This window comes from Synchiropus splendidus, chromosome 10 (assembly GCF_027744825.2).
Source record: "Synchiropus splendidus isolate RoL2022-P1 chromosome 10, RoL_Sspl_1.0, whole genome shotgun sequence".
Lineage (NCBI taxonomy): Eukaryota > Metazoa > Chordata > Actinopteri > Syngnathiformes > Callionymidae > Synchiropus > Synchiropus splendidus.
This window is the reverse complement of record NC_071343.1, coordinates 19,955,389-19,971,805: the sequence shown is the minus strand read 5'-3', so window position 1 is coordinate 19,971,805 and position 16,417 is coordinate 19,955,389. Positions and strand designations below refer to the sequence as shown.

At 43.5% G+C, this 16,417-nt stretch overlaps 8 non-coding genes across 8 annotated transcripts; 4 read left to right on the top strand and 4 right to left on the bottom strand.

Moving 5' to 3' along the window:
* Positions 1-2,195: 2,195 nt before the first annotated feature.
* Positions 2,196-2,305, top strand: trnal-caa (transfer RNA leucine (anticodon CAA)). Its single transcript has 2 exons — positions 2,196-2,233; positions 2,260-2,305. It is a non-coding gene; the product is annotated as a tRNA-Leu (tRNA).
* Positions 2,306-4,440: 2,135 nt separating this feature from the next.
* On the bottom strand, positions 4,441-4,513 carry trnak-cuu (transfer RNA lysine (anticodon CUU)). The gene has a single exon. It is a non-coding gene; the product is annotated as a tRNA-Lys (tRNA).
* A 739-nt stretch (positions 4,514-5,252) lies between these two features.
* trnan-guu (transfer RNA asparagine (anticodon GUU)) lies at positions 5,253-5,326 on the top strand. Its single transcript has one exon. It is a non-coding gene; the product is annotated as a tRNA-Asn (tRNA).
* Positions 5,327-7,399: 2,073 nt separating this feature from the next.
* On the top strand, positions 7,400-7,472 carry trnak-uuu (transfer RNA lysine (anticodon UUU)). Its single transcript has one exon. It is a non-coding gene; the product is annotated as a tRNA-Lys (tRNA).
* A 1,771-nt stretch (positions 7,473-9,243) lies between these two features.
* On the bottom strand, positions 9,244-9,317 carry trnai-aau (transfer RNA isoleucine (anticodon AAU)). The gene has a single exon. It is a non-coding gene; the product is annotated as a tRNA-Ile (tRNA).
* Positions 9,318-11,121: 1,804 nt separating this feature from the next.
* Positions 11,122-11,194, top strand: trnak-uuu (transfer RNA lysine (anticodon UUU)). The gene has a single exon. It is a non-coding gene; the product is annotated as a tRNA-Lys (tRNA).
* A 1,771-nt stretch (positions 11,195-12,965) lies between these two features.
* trnai-aau (transfer RNA isoleucine (anticodon AAU)) lies at positions 12,966-13,039 on the bottom strand. The gene has a single exon. It is a non-coding gene; the product is annotated as a tRNA-Ile (tRNA).
* Positions 13,040-15,115: 2,076 nt separating this feature from the next.
* trnak-cuu (transfer RNA lysine (anticodon CUU)) lies at positions 15,116-15,188 on the bottom strand. Its single transcript has one exon. It is a non-coding gene; the product is annotated as a tRNA-Lys (tRNA).
* Positions 15,189-16,417: the final 1,229 nt, after the last annotated feature.

The following is a 16,417-nucleotide window of genomic DNA, read 5'->3' as shown; positions in this document are numbered from 1 at the left end:
TGGATAGAAATAAACCATTTCTATTTGTGAACTTAAATGTAGTGATGAGGCCACTACTTTTATATTCACACACCGTAACACAACAAAGATGTTGCTTTCATTCCTGAAAAGGTTTGTGTTGCAAAAACAAAATCATCATTTGAGAGTTAAATCTACATTAATTACTTTCCACACAAAAGTCAGATGGAGCAAAATATGATTTTAATCATCAATCAAAAATTTGCTCAAAGCTGTGATCGCTGAACTTTGCATTAACTGGTTATACCAGTTTCTATGAATCTGCTGACAAGACTCTGAAGGTCAGTTGTCAGGATGGCCGAGCGGTCGAAGGCGCCAGACTCAAGGTGATAAACCTTCCTAACCATGGGACTTCTGGTCTCTGAATGGAGGCGTGGGTTCGAATTCTTCCTCTCTTCAATTGCTTCTAAAGCGCAGAAGAGTTTTTAAAAATCTGTCACTTACATTTCTTTCCCCCTTGACAAATACGGTGTTGATATATTCAGATTCAAATGACATGAGAGAGAGAAAAAAGTATCCAGTTTAGGGGCGAGCATTTCCATCAACAATCCTGAATGTTATCAGAATTTGTGTCGCGTACAGTTTCTGTGATCTTCCATCACTGCAATTCCTCACAAGAGAATAATAAAAAAAAAAAACTAAGTACCTAAGTTAAAATAACTGAACAAAAAACACCTCTGTAAATGGAGACACAAGGACCCAAAATATCTTATATCTAATATATGGATTTTGATGGCCAGTCTCATTTCTCTCCACGCTGCACACGCATCCAAGCAGACACAACGTAGAGTGCCAGCAGGTGCAGAGTCCCAGAGGCGACAGAAGAATTACTGGTTAAACTACATCAAAAGACATATATTGGCTTTTGATGTAGATTCATTCTGTCAGTTCAAATCTTCATGGAAGTCAGCAGCTCTCTCTGTTCTACTAACACTAATTCATATTTCATCTGGGGCGTCAAACTAAATACCTAATGGGCCATGTGTATGCAGCTATTTGTTTCAACCAAACAAGCAGTATCCAACTAACCCCATTGGTTCCACTGTGCGCTCCAGATCGGTTTGACAAAAAAACCTGCACCTGCAAATTTGAATGAAAAAAAAACAAAGCAGAGTGCCGTGACCCGGATTCGAACCGGGGTTGCTGCGGCCACAACGCAGAGTACTAACCACTATACGACCATGGCTGCTTGGAAACATCTTTCTTTCATCTTTCTTGAGCAATGCAGACGAGAAAAGTTGTGATGTAATGTGTGGCATGCACTGAGTAAATATTCTTCTCATGAAGTCAAACAATAGTATTTCATTTATTTTTCTGTAAATGAAAGACTGGTTGTTTGTTTTGTGGTTGTGGTGGACTAATGCGAGTCGTGTTTCGAAAAAACAGAATCTTGGCCAGTGTCTTTTCTCTCCGCGCTGCACACGCTTCCAAGCAGACACAACGTAGAGTGCCAGCAGGTGCAGAGTCCCAGAGGCGACAGAAGAATCACTGGTTAAACTGAAGGTTACCGTATTTTCCGCACTATAAGGTGCATCGGATTATAAGATGCACCTTGAATGAATGGCCTATTTTAAAACTGACTCCATATATCGGCATACTGTAGCGGGTGCTTGGGGATGTGGTGTCTTAGCCAGTGGGATGATGGGTAGGGACACACAGGTGTGACTCATTAAATAGAGGCTGTATGCCACGCACTGGGGAATCTTTGTTGTGAAGACTGAATAAAAAACACACAGAACTTGACCTGCGACTCCGACTCTTTTGTCCTGCCATAGTACCACATGATGAGGCACATAGAATAGAAGCTAGAGTCGTGGCTGGGGTTGCGTTATGTATCCACTAGATATAGTTAGGAATAGGAATATATAGGAATATAGGAAGTCTCAAAACAGTGCAAAGCAATAAGAATATAACAATAACCCTATAACTCAACGTTGTTCAAACTTTAATGTCCAGATTCACAATATGACCAACCTTGTTCAGTGGTAAAGAGAAACAGGAAAAGCTCACTTTATCAGTTCATTCCTCATCCACGAATCCCTGGAATTCTTCTTCAGTGTCTGAATTGAACAGTCGGGCGCATACAGCATCCAACATGCCCGACTCCGTCTGGTCAAAGGGTTTAACTGGTTATTCCAGTTTATATGCAGCTGCTGACGACCTTCTGTCGGTCAGTTGTCAGGATGGCCGAGTGGTCTAAGGCGCCAGACTCAAGGTGATAAACCTTCCTAACCATGGGACTTCTGGTCTCTGAATGGAGGCGTGGGTTCGAATCCCACTTCTGACAAATCCTTTTTCTCTGCCCCATTGTAAGGTCACGTTTCCCAGTCTTGCTCTCTTTTATTGCTTCTAAAGTGCTGATGACTTTTCTAAAATCTGTCACATTTATTTCCCCTGGCAAATACAATGTTGATATATACAGATTCTAATGTCATGAGAGAGAAAAAAAGTAGCCAGTTTAGGGGCGAGCATTTCCATCAACAATCCTGAATCTAATCAAAATTTGTATCATGCACAGTTTCTGTGATCTTCCACAACTGCAATTCCTCACCGGAGAATAATAAAGAATAACTAAGTAGCTTAGTTAAAATAACTTGCAACTGAAAAGAGAAGTAACAAAAAACACCTCCTTGCTCTTCTGAAAAGTTGTGCAAACAGGGTCTATACCTGTGTGGGTTTGAACTACCAACCTACCAATTAATTTTCTTTCATGCGTGTTAGGATTTCAAGATGGGTCCAGACATCCGCTAGTTTCTGAACTTTTCTGACCTAAGTGGCCCGGCTAGCTCAGTCGGTAGAGCATGAGAATCTTAATCTCACGGTCGTTGGCCACAGTATTTTATCTGCCTCTAATCTGGGTGGTCTACATCCTTGTGTCCACACGATGCACCTACTGCAGAGGCAAATCTTCCCTTCTCTGCGTTATGTTTGTGTGTCTGTCTGCTGAACAGAGAGCTAAGTGGTCTCATCCTCCTGCTTGTTGTGTGCTTGTTCAACTTCTCTTCAACAGGCACAGTGCAACATTTCCTTTCTGTGTGTTTTATCATTTGTTTGTTCTCTCGTTTCAAATTCCCTCCCCTAGTTCTTATTGTGTGTTTCTTTGTTCCCTGATCTTATCAACTGACAGTGTTTGATTTCTTTCTTTTCCACAAAAACTGATGTGTAAACCTGTCTGTGTGGTTTAATGTTAATGTTGCTATGTCACCAGTCTGCAGGCACACAGCAACGGCAGCAGGACTGTACCAACCATATGTCCTGTACATTGACCAGTGGAATGACTGTGCCTCTGAGTACCTGGAGTCCAAACACTTTGTTTGAAAGATGTTACTTTCATCTGGAAAAAGGATTTTGGGATCTCAAAATGTGGAAAATAAACCTTTTTTTGCCAAAAAAAAAAACATGATTTGAACCTGAAAAGTACAGCACATTAAGTAGTTAGAAAATAGAAGTCAGATGGAAAAAAACAAATGTGACTTGAAATCAAAAAATAATTCAACCGTCAAACATGATTTGCTAAAAATCAGTTCCTGTGGGGAAAATAAAAGTAGTACTGAATGTAACTTCACTTCTTTGAACATGTGTGATGCACTGCAACAGGTTTCACCATTACTTTATCTACTCCAAGGCTCTGCCTCTGCCTGTAGCGATAAGTTCCCACCCAGCAGTCAGTTTTACGTGACACTGATGGAATTGTGCAAACATGCTTTTAGATCTCTAGCTTCCATGCAGGAAAATCATGCTCAAGATTCTGATGCTTCACTGGCTAATTGTGTAAGGACCATGTTTATCATCCCGAGTTCCAGCATGAGCCCCTCAATATTGGGTGGAAGTTCTGTATTACAGTCAAATGCTGCCATTTCGTGTCCTGACCACTAATGAGTGGCTCTTGTTTGAGATGAATCTCTCAACTTTAGCTTCCATGCACCGCTGTGACTATAATCCCCTTTCACTCCTCATTTCACTGCCACATCTGACATCTGACTCTCCTGGTGGCCCATTGCAGAGAATCACAAGAGGCAGCTCAGCAGTCTGAAGCATGAAGCAGGTGACCACAGAGCTGCTAAAAACACTGGAAACACACGGCCACGCTCTCGTGCCTCTGACCACCTGGAGGTCATTGTTGAGTCCAATGAAAGATCAACTGTGTCGCCTGTAAACACCAATGTCTCTCATTGGTCGATTTGTTTATGCTGCAGTGCTAATATTTACCACACGAGCCTGATTTGGACATGCGTCGTGCGAGAGCATTACAGCGTCCCTACAGTCCTGGTATATGTACTACATTGATTTGCGCTGGAGTTCTGTGTTTGTGTGACAGAAACACAAACATCACACAGAGAAGGGAAGATTTGCCTCTGCAGTCGGTGCATCGTGTGGACACAAGGATGTAGACCACCCAGATTAGAGGCAGATAAAATACTGCGCCCAACGTGGGGCTCGACCCCACGACCCTGAGATTAAGAGTCTCATGCTCTACCGACTGAGCTAGCCGGGCCACCGAAGAGAGAAAAGTTCCAAAATTAGAGGATTTATTGAACCATCTTGAAATCTTGGAAAAAGAATATGAATTGTTAGGTTGGTGGTTCAAACCCACACAGGTATAGACCCTATTTGATCACAGCCTGTGGAAAGAGGAAACTGAAACTTGAATGAAAAAAAAGATCAAATGAAATATCTCACCAACACAGCTGTCAAGCCACGTCACAGACGGGGCAGGAGTCTTGGAATTGAGTGACTGCCTATTTCAGAAATAAACTCTTAGTGACAAACACTTAACAACATAATATACATGTATCAAGTGTCGAGTAACCTTGAGTAAGTGGACTGTTTTTATACTGTTCTCTGAGCCAGATGTTTCCTTTCTCAATACCATATTAGGAGACCTTGAGTGAAAGTCTCAGCAGGTGACCTGAGGTGCGAGAGGTGCCAGGTACGAAACCCAGATGAGCCCCATCTGAGGGACTCCTTTTAGAGTTTTAGTTTCTGTGCACCCTCAGTAACCATACTGCCCTATATCACACTAGTGAATGGGCTTGTTCCAGAATGATCTTTCAACTTTAGCGTGATGAGGTTCCTGCAATGAATTTGATCAATCAATCGATAGGTATCAATAGAGAGCAGCTGACCAAAATGAGGGTCAGTTTCCCACACTGGGAGTCAATGGTGGCCTGAGGGCCCGACCGCATGGAACATGTTTACAAACGTTTGATCCAGATGTTACATCGCTGTTTCATGTCTCTGTGGCGCAATAGGTTAGCGCGTTCGGCTGTTAACCGAAAGGTTGGTGGTTCGAGCCCACCCAGGGACGTACACTGTTTTATGGATACTAAATTGTGTTTCAGCTGGGCTGTCAAACTCAATCCCTGAAGGGGAAACAAAGGCTTTGAATTCAACTGCAATGATACAATTGAGAATGTGTGTGAATCTAGACAAAACTGTCTTCATGTGGACACCAGTTGTACATAATCTGTGATGTTCATTCTCATGCACGTACAGGGTCATTTGCATTCAGACTCCTTTAATGGATCATGTTCGATAACAACAATCCATTGAAGGTGTGATGTTTTTTTTCCACTCTGGCATGTTTTACATGCATGATAAGAAATTGGTTCGTATCGTGGTTGAACCAATGACCTTAGCCTTATTAGCAACTGTCATCTTGACTGGAGTCATTCTGCAGACCTGTCCAATTGATTATGAAGAACAACACATGAGATGGGGAGGAAGACTCACAGTCATCGTGTCTGTTTCAGGCAAAAAGGGACATTTGATGATGAGGATGTGGGAGTGGATTTCGTCTTTACCGTTCTTACCGTTGTTGCCTCGGTTGATCCATATGTAAGGCACATCAGATGATAAGATGCATCATCAGCTTTTGAGCTAACTGGCCTGCTATGACACAGGTGTGTTTCAGACACGAGGAGAGTTGTTATACTGGTGTTTTGGAAATGAAGAGACAACGCTCTGTGGAATGAAGAATCTGAGGTTGTTTGTGAGTGTGCTCAGTTATCCGGGTGATCACGCTGCAAAGGTTTGAATCAGGATCAACCGGACTAGTAATTGTCAAAGAAAACATTTGGCCTTCTATCCAGGAGGCTTCGTCAGTTCTATTGAGCTGGGTTGGAGTTCAGGCTTATATCAGGCCATCTGAATGGGACAAGATGTTGATGGACAGGGGTGGAGCCAGTCCAGTGTGATGGGTGTCAAGAGTCAGCATTATTAATTAATATTAATGGCTACCTGCCCATTGAGGATGGGTATTGATGGGCCATTAATGCAAATGCTGAATGTAGCCCAGGTGGCAATTGGGGCTATTCAGATGTTGATACCACACTGTACAGCTGTGAAGGACCTGTCCAGGTCTAGATCAATGGCTAAATCTGCCTGGGGAGTGTGTTCAGGACAGCATTGTATGAGGACGAAAGATGGTGTCTCAGTCTCTGTCTTGGTTGCCTCTTTTACTCCTCTTTCAAACCACTGGTCTTCTTTTGCCAAAATGCAGACATTGCTGTCTTCAAACTTCAAAGTGTTTCTTGTCCTCTAGATGTAAATGGACTGCAGAGTCTTGTCCAGAGGAGTTGGCTCTCCTGTGTTGGGCCATTCGTTTGTGGAGAGGTTGTTTAGTTTCTCCAATGTAAAGGTCTGGGACTCTTGGCTGCACTGGACTGCATAAACCACATTGCTCCTTTTCTGGCTCATAGGGAATAACGATGCTGTTACGGCGCTGGACATTGTTTTCTTTGTCCTTTGTGTTCCCTTTTGATGTTTTGGTCATTCCTGACTTGAATCTCCTCCTTCTCTCTCCCCCTAGGTGAGCTGGGGGTGTTTTGGGCTCGATGTCTCAAAGTTCTGATGACTCCAAGTTTTTGTTGTAGTGAGAGTCAAACTGGAGGTATTGGTCGGCGTGTGTTGGTTTCCTGTACACTTCGATGTTCAGGCTTCTGTCTGCTTCAGTGTTTACAGCACAGTCCAGAAAAGGTAGTCTGTTGTTTTCCACATCTTCTCTGGTGAATTTGATGTGTCCGTCTGCCAAGTTGATGTGTTGTGTGAAGGGTTCTACTTCATCCTTTTAGATTAGGACCCAGGTGTCATCCACATATCTGAACCAACAGCTGGGTGGTGTGGCCTTGTATGAAACTGTGAGAACTGACGAAGCCTTCTGGATAGGAGGCGAAACGTTTTCTTTGACTGTTACGAGTCCGGTTGACCTGATTCAAACCTTTGCTGCGAATCTGAGACTCAAATTCTGAGCCAAAGAAGAAGAGAAAGACCACATTGAGGTTCACTGATGATGGAGAAGCAGTATTGCATTCCTTCAATACGTGCGTTGAACCGATGATGCGCAACATCCCCTGCTTCCAAACCACAAACCACGTCCAGAGCCTGGATAGCTCAGTCGGTAGAGCATCAGACTTTTAATCTGAGGGTCCAGGGTTCAAGTCCCTGTTCAGGCGATGCATTTATCAGCCACATCGTCTCCAGTCCAGATGAGCAAAAAAAGGTTTACTGAAGCTTCAGATACCCCCTTCATAACACCACTTCAAAAGTATTGAATGTATGAATCCTTCCAAAACACCAGTGTATTTGCAGGGTGGCGAGCGCTCGAAGATGATGACTTGACGTTTTACTTTTCAAACCACCACAACAGCAAACAAACACATGGTCAACCGATCTTTCATTCATGATGCAGAAATGAAACACTGTTTGACTTCATGAGAAGAATATTTACTCGCCACACGCCACACATTTCATCACAACTTTTTTGTCTGTATTGCTCAAGAAAGATGTTTCCAAGCAGCCGTGATCGTATAGTGGTTAGTACTCTGCGTTGTAGCCACAGAAATTCCAGTTTGAATCCGGTCACGGTACTTTGCTTTTCTTCACATCACTGTGAGCCTTCAGTCCCATCCAAAATGTTGTTCTTCATTCGACAGGTCTGCAGAATGTCTCCAGTCAAAATGAGGGTTGCTAATAACATTGTGATCATGGGTTCAATCCCAACAATGACCTTTTTTTATCATGGATATAAAACATGCAAGGAAATATAAAATGTATTCACCCGTTCTTATAGGGACTGTTGCTACCGTACATGATCTGTTGGAGGCGTCTGAATGCAAATGACCCTATTGATGCGTGAGGAAGGTGAGAATGAACATCACAGATGAAGTACTGGAGTATGTGTGACTGATTTCCACATGAACACTGGTAGTTGAATTCAAAAGCTCAATGTGGACCCACTTGTGTTTGTTTTTGGTTGTGGTGGACCAATGTTGTGTTTTGAAAAGTAAACAGTAAACACACAATATTCAAACCAGTCTCTTTTCTCTCCACACTGCACACGCTTCCAAGCAGACACAATGCAGAGTGGCAGCAGGTGCAGAGTCCCAGAGGCGACAGAAGAATTACTGCTTACACTGAAGGTTACCATATTTTCCACACTATAAGGTGCATTGGGTTATAAGCAAATGAATGGCCTATTTTAAAACTGACTCCATATATCGGCATACTGTAGCGGGTGCTTGGGGGTGTGGTGTCTTAGCCAGTGGGATGATGGGTAGGGACACACAGGTGTGACTCATTAAATAGAGGCTGTATGCCACGCACTGGGGAATCTTTGTTCTGAAGACTGAATAAACGACACACAGAACTTGACCTGCGACTCCTACTCCTTTGTCCTGCCATGGTACCACATGATGAGGCACATAGAATAGAAGCTAGAGTCGTGGTGGGGTTGCGTTATGTATCCACTAGATATAGTAAGGAATAGGAATATATAGGAATATAGGAAGTCTCAAAACAGTGCAAAGCAATAACAATATAACAATAACCCAATAACTCAACGTTGTTCAAACATTAATGTCCAGATTCACAATATGACCAACCTTGTTCAGTGGTAAAGAGAAACAGGAAAACCTCACTTTATCAGTTCATTCCTCATCCACGAATCCCTGGAATTCTTCTTCTTCAGTGTCTGAATTGAACAGTCGGGCGAATACAGCATTCAACATGCCCGACTCCGTCTGGTCAAAGTCATCATTATTCGAGTCAGTGTCGCTGCTGTTGTCTGGCAGTTCAATGATGATTCCTGCCTCTCTGAAAGCTTGGACTACAGTTGAGACTGATATATCAGGCCAGGCATTTACGATCCACTGGCAGATAGAGGCGTATCTTGTTCGGCATTGTCTCCCTGTCTTGTTCCCACACCATAATTACAACAACAAATAATGGCCAGTAAGGGGATCGAACCCATGACCTTGGCGTTATTAGCACCACGCTCTAACCATCTGAGCTAACCGGCCTGCTCATATAGACATGCATGATAAGAAATTGGTTCGTATCGTGGTTGAACCAATGACCTTAGCCTTATTAGCAACTGTCATCTTGACTGGAGTCATTCTGCAGACCTGTCCAATTGATTATGAAGAACAACACATGAGATGGGGAGGAAGACTCACAGTCATCGTGTCTGTTTCAGGCAAAAAGGGACATTTGATGATGAGGATGTGGGAGTGGATTTCGTCTTTACCGTTCTTACCGTTGTTGCCTCGGTTGATCCATATGTAAGGCACATCAGATGATAAGATGCATCATCAGCTTTTGAGCTAACTGGCCTGCTATGACACAGGTGTGTTTCAGACACGAGGAGAGTTGTTATACTGGTGTTTTGGAAATGAAGAGACAACGCTCTGTGGAATGAAGAATCTGAGGTTGTTTGTGAGTGTGCTCAGTTATCCGGGTCATCACGCTGCAAAGGTTTGAATCAGGATCAACCGGACTAGTAATTGTCAAAGAAAACATTTGGCCTTCTATCCAGGAGGCTTCGTCAGTTCTATTGAGCTGGGTTGGAGTTCAGGCTTATATCAGGCCATCTGAATGGGACAAGATGTTGATGGACAGGGGTGGAGCCAGTCCAGTGTGATGGGTGTCAAGAGTCAGCATTATTAATTAATATTAATGGCTACCTGCCCATTGAGGATGGGTATTGATGGGCCATTAATGCAAATGCTGAATGTAGCCCAGGTGGCAATTGGGGCTATTCAGATGTTGATACCACACTGTACAGCTGTGAAGGACCTGTCCAGGTCTAGATCAATGGCTAAATCTGCCTGGGGAGTGTGTTCAGGACAGCATTGTATGAGGACGAAAGATGGTGTCTCAGTCTCTGTCTTGGTTGCCTCTTTTACTCCTCTTTCAAACCACTGGTCTTCTTTTGCCAAAATGCAGACATTGCTGTCTTCAAACTTCAAAGTGTTTCTTGTCCTCTAGATGTAAATGGACTGCAGAGTCTTGTCCAGAGGAGTTGGCTCTCCTGTGTTGGGCCATTCGTTTGTGGAGAGGTTGTTTAGTTTCTCCAATGTAAAGGTCTGGGACTCTTGGCTGCACTGGGCTGCATAAACCACATTGCTCCTTTTCTGGCTCATAGGGAATAACGATGCTGTTACGGCGCTGGACATTGTTTTCTTTGTCCTTTGTGTTCCCTTTTGATGTTTTGGTCATTCCTGACTTGAATCTCCTCCTTCTCTCTCCCCCTAGGTGAGCTGGGGGTGTTTTGGGCTCGATGTCTCAAAGTTCTGATGACTCCAAGTTTTTGTTGTAGTGAGAGTCAAACTGGAGGTATTGGTCGGCGTGTGTTGGTTTCCTGTACACTTCGATGTTCAGGCTTCTGTCTGCTTCAGTGTTTACAGCACAGTCCAGAAAAGGTAGTCTGTTGTTTTCCACATCTTCTCTGGTGAATTTGATGTGTCCGTCTGCCAAGTTGATGTGTTGTGTGAAGGGTTCCACTTCATCCTTTTAGATTAGGACCCAGGTGTCATCCACATATCTGAACCAACAGCTGGGTGGTGTGGCCTTGTATGAAACTGTGAGAACTGACGAAGCCTTCTGGATAGGAGGCGAAACGTTTTCTTTGACTGTTACGAGTCCGGTTGACCTGATTCAAACCTTTGCTGCGAATCTGAGACTCAAATTCTGAGCCAAAGAAGAAGAGAAAGACCACATTGAGGTTCACTGATGATGGAGAAGCAGTATTTCATTCCTTCAATACGTGCGTTGAACCGATGATGCGCAACATCCCCTGCTTCCAAACCACAAACCACGTCCAGAGCCTGGATAGCTCAGTCGGTAGAGCATCAGACTTTTAATCTGAGGGTCCAGGGTTCAAGTCCCTGTTCAGGCGATGCATTTATCAGCCACATCGTCTCCAGTCCAGATGAGCAAAAAAAGGTTTACTGAAGCTTCAGATACCCCCTTCATAACACCACTTCAAAAGTATTGAATGTATGAATCCTTCCAAAACACCAGTGTATTTGCAGGGTGGCGAGCGCTCGAAGATGATGACTTGACGTTTTACTTTTCAAACCACCACAACAGCAAACAAACACATGGTCAACCGATCTTTCATTCATGATGCAGAAATGAAACACTGTTTGACTTCATGAGAAGAATATTTACTCGCCACACGCCACACATTTCATCACAACTTTTTTGTCTGTATTGCTCAAGAAAGATGTTTCCAAGCAGCCGTGATCGTATAGTGGTTAGTACTCTGCGTTGTAGCCACAGAAATTCCAGTTTGAATCCGGTCACGGTACTTTGCTTTTCTTCACATCACTGTGAGCCTTCAGTCCCATCCAAAATGTTGTTCTTCATTCGACAGGTCTGCAGAATGTCTCCAGTCAAAATGAGGGTTGCTAATAACATTGTGATCATGGGTTCAATCCCAACAATGACCTTTTTTTATCATGGATATAAAACATGCAAGGAAATATAAAATGTATTCACCCGTTCTTATAGGGACTGTTGCTACCGTACATGATCTGTTGGAGGCGTCTGAATGCAAATGACCCTATTGATGCGTGAGGAAGGTGAGAATGAACATCACAGATGAAGTACTGGAGTATGTGTGACTGATTTCCACATGAACACTGGTAGTTGAATTCAAAAGCTCAATGTGGACCCACTTGTGTTTGTTTTTGGTTGTGGTGGACCAATGTTGTGTTTTGAAAAGTAAACAGTAAACACACAATATTCAAACCAGTCTCTTTTCTCTCCACACTGCACACGCTTCCAAGCAGACACAATGCAGAGTGCCAGCAGGTGCAGAGTCCCAGAGGCGACAGAAGAATTACTGCTTACACTGAAGGTTACCATATTTTCCACACTATAAGGTGCATTGGGTTATAAGCAAATGAATGGCCTATTTTAAAACTGACTCCATATATCGGCATACTGTAGCGGGTGCTTGGGGGTGTGGTGTCTTAGCCAGTGGGATGATGGGTAGGGACACACAGGTGTGACTCATTAAATAGAGGCTGTATGCCACGCACTGGGGAATCTTTGTTCTGAAGACTGAATAAACGACACACAGAACTTGACCTGCGACTCCTACTCCTTTGTCCTGCCATGGTACCACATGATGAGGCACATAGAATAGAAGCTAGAGTCGTGGTGGGGTTGCGTTATGTATCCACTAGATATAGTAAGGAATAGGAATATATAGGAATATAGGAAGTCTCAAAACAGTGCAAAGCAATAACAATATAACAATAACCCAATAACTCAACGTTGTTCAAACATTAATGTCCAGATTCACAATATGACCAACCTTGTTCAGTGGTAAAGAGAAACAGGAAAACCTCACTTTATCAGTTCATTCCTCATCCACGAATCCCTGGAATTCTTCTTCTTCAGTGTCTGAATTGAACAGTCGGGCGAATACAGCATTCAACATGCCCGACTCCGTCTGGTCAAAGTCATCATTATTCGAGTCAGTGTCGCTGCTGTTGTCTGGCAGTTCAATGATGATTCCTGCCTCTCTGAAAGCTTGGACTACAGTTGAGACTGATATATCAGGCCAGGCATTTACGATCCACTGGCAGATAGAGGCGTATCTTGTTCGGCATTGTCTCCCTGTCTTGTTCCCACACCATAATTACAACAACAAATAATGGCCAGTAAGGGGATCGAACCCATGACCTTGGCGTTATTAGCACCACGCTCTAACCATCTGAGCTAACCGGCCTGCTCATATAGAGGTTTAAGGATACAACTCTCTGTGGAATGAAGAGTGTGAGATTCAAGTTCTGTTGGGCACATTATCTTATCTTATCTACCTTGGATGTGTTGTCTACATCCTAATGTCCCATTCATGCGTTCAAAAAGGGATCATTGCTGCCGTTCATGGTCTGTTGCTTCTGAATGCAAATGACACTATACATGCGTGAGAATGAACATCACAGATTACGTACGAGAATATCATGTACATATGTACCATTCCGTAGTAGAGTATGAGCATGAGACTTCCTCTGTCCGAATGGAGGAGCGGCTAGAAGACTTGGGGTGTAGACAGGAATGTCTGTTTTCTCTGGAGCTCCCTGAAGGTCTTGTCTCAGCGACTCAGCCTGGAGGTCAAACGTGGGCGTGCACGTGTGTGACGAAGTGTATCTGGTACGAGGAACGCCCTTGATCCAGCCTCTATTTATTGTGTTTGTACTTTGAACAATTTGATGGATAGCGATGCCAAGCGATGAGACGATGTTATGCTGATGTGGAATAAACAGAAGCTTGCATCCCACTGCTTCTGTGGTTCCTTCTGCCCTGACTTGACGCCCTGAGAAGTGTATCACCCGCTGGCCGCACAACAGGAAGACATTCACCATAGAAATGGAATGCATTTACAGTAAATGCACACACATGCCATAATCCTGATTGAATGTTCTCTCGTCCCTTATTTTTTTGGTTTTGTGTTTCTCACAGATCGGATGGACAGATTTTCAGAAATACAGAAGTATTGACCCTTGAAAACTTTGCTCCTTGTTTGTGGCAGGCTGACTCTTCCAAATCCCAGCTACGGTTCATGATGTGTCAATAAGTTACATTTACTTTTTACTTTGCATTCCAGGACAAAATCACATGCTCGGAGGTTGGGCAGCGTCCGGTTCCTTTCACGAGACTGTGGCAACAAAGAAAATAAATGAAGGGTCCAAATGATGCAAATTTCAGTCAGCTGTTGTTTTGCTTGATAAAACAACTCATACATTTTAAATGTATGTAGAACCAGGAAGGAACGAGGATGTTGAAAACACTGTGTTCATTTTAAATGGGACTCCACAATCCTTGTTCCTAACCAATAAACTGATGCTATTTAAACTGCTCTCTGATGCTCTAATATAATTTGTTCTCAAAGTAGTTTTATCCTCGATTAACCAGTGACACCTGGTGATGCTGTGTAATAATGGATAGAAATAAACCTTTTCTATTTGTAAACTTAAATGTAATGATGAGGCCACTACTTTTATATTCACACACCGTAACACGACAAAGATGTTGCTTTCATTCGTGAAAAGGTTTGTGTTGCAAAAACAAAATCATCAGTTGAGCAGCAAAAGTACATTAGTTACTACATAAATGTCAGATCAAAAGAGCAAAATATAATTTAAACAATCAATATAAACAGTCCAAAAAAATTGCTCAAAGCTGTGATCGCTGAACTTTGCAGGTTTTAACTGGTTATTCCAGTTTCTATGCAGCTGCTGACGACCTTCTGAAGGTCAGTTGTCAGGATGGCCGAGTGGTCGAAGGCGCCAGACTCAAGGTGATAAACCTTCCTAACCCTGGGACAAAAAACACCATCTCAAATACAGACACAAGCACCTAATATATTGAAAATATCTAGCTTTTCTTGTCGTTTAATTTTGTCCAAATCTTCATTGAAGTCAGCATCTTGGAGAAAACCACCTGTGATTTGGAACTCCGACAAAAGAGTCAAACGTGTATTGGAACTTTTGTTGTGTTGAGTTAAACTGTGGGACCATATTCTGCAGTTCCTGTGGGGAAAACAACAAGTAGTTCTGAATGTAACTTATGCAGCAGTGCTAATATTTACCAGACGAGTCTGATTTGCACATGCGTCGTGCTTCAGCATTACAGCGTCCCTACGGTCCTGGTATATGTACTACATTGATTTGTTCTGGAGTTTTGTGTTTGTGTGACAGAGACACAAACGTAACACAAAGAAGGGAAGATTTGCCTCTGCAGTCGGTGCATCGTGTGGACACAAGGATGTAGACCACCCAGATTAGAGGCAGATAAAATACTGCGCCCAACGTGGGGCTCGAACCCACGACCCTGAGATTAAGAGTCTCATGCTCTACCGACTGAGCTAGCCGGGCCACCGAAGTGAGAAAAGTTCCAAAATTAGAGGATTTCTTGAACCATCTTGAAATCTTGAAAAAGAATTTGAATTGTTCGGTTGGTGGTTCAAACCCACACAGGTATAGACCCTATTTGATCACAGCCTGTGGAAAGAGGAAACTGAAACTTGAATGAAAAAAAAGATCAAATGAAATATCTCACCAAGCCACGTCACAGACGGGGCAGGAGTCTTGGAATTGACTGACTGTCTATTTCAGAAACAAACTCACAGTGATAAACACCTAACTACATAATATACATGTATCAAGTATCGAGTAACCTTGAGTTAGTGGACTGTTTTTATACTGTTCTCTGAGCCAGATGTTTCATTTCTCAATACCACATTAGGAGGCCTTGATTGAAAGTCTCAGCAGGTGACCTGAGGTGTGAGAGGTGCCAGGTACGAAACCCAGATGAGCCCCATCTGAGGGACTCCTTTTAGAGTTTTAGTTTCTGTGCACCCTCAGTAACCATACTGCCCTATATCACACTAGTGAATGGGCTTGTTCCAGAATGATCTTTCAACTTTAGCGTGATGAGGTTCCTGCAATGAATTTGATCAATCAATCGATAGGTATCAATAGAGAGCAACTGACCAAAATGATGGTCAGTTTCCCACACTAGTAGTCAATGGTGGCCTGAGTGCCCGACCGTATGGGACATGTTTACAAACGTTTGATCCAGATGTACACCCAGGGACGTACACTGTTTTATGGATACTAAATTGTGTTTCAACTGGGCTGTCAAACTCAATCCCTGAAGGGGAAACAAAGGCTTTGAATTCAACTGCAATGATACAATTGAGAATGTCCATCCATCCATTCATCGTCGTCCGCTTATCCGTTGCCGGGTCACGGGGGTAGCAGCTTCAGGAGGTCACGCCAAACGCCCTTCTCCCGAGCAACATCCACCAGCTCCGACTGGGGGATCCCGAGACGCTCCCCGGCCAGCGCAGAGATATAATCTCTCCACCTGGTCCTGGGTCGACTCCTCGGTCTCCTCCCAGCTGGACGTGTCTGGAACACCTCCAAAGGGAGGCGTCCAGAGGGCATCCTGATGAGATGCCCGAACCACCTCAACTGACTCCTCTCAATGTGGAGAAGCAGCGGCTCTACTCCGAGCCTCTCCTGAGTGACAGAACTTCTCACCCTATCTCTCAGGGAGACGCCTGCCACCCTTCGGAGAAAACCCATTTCAGCCGCTTGTA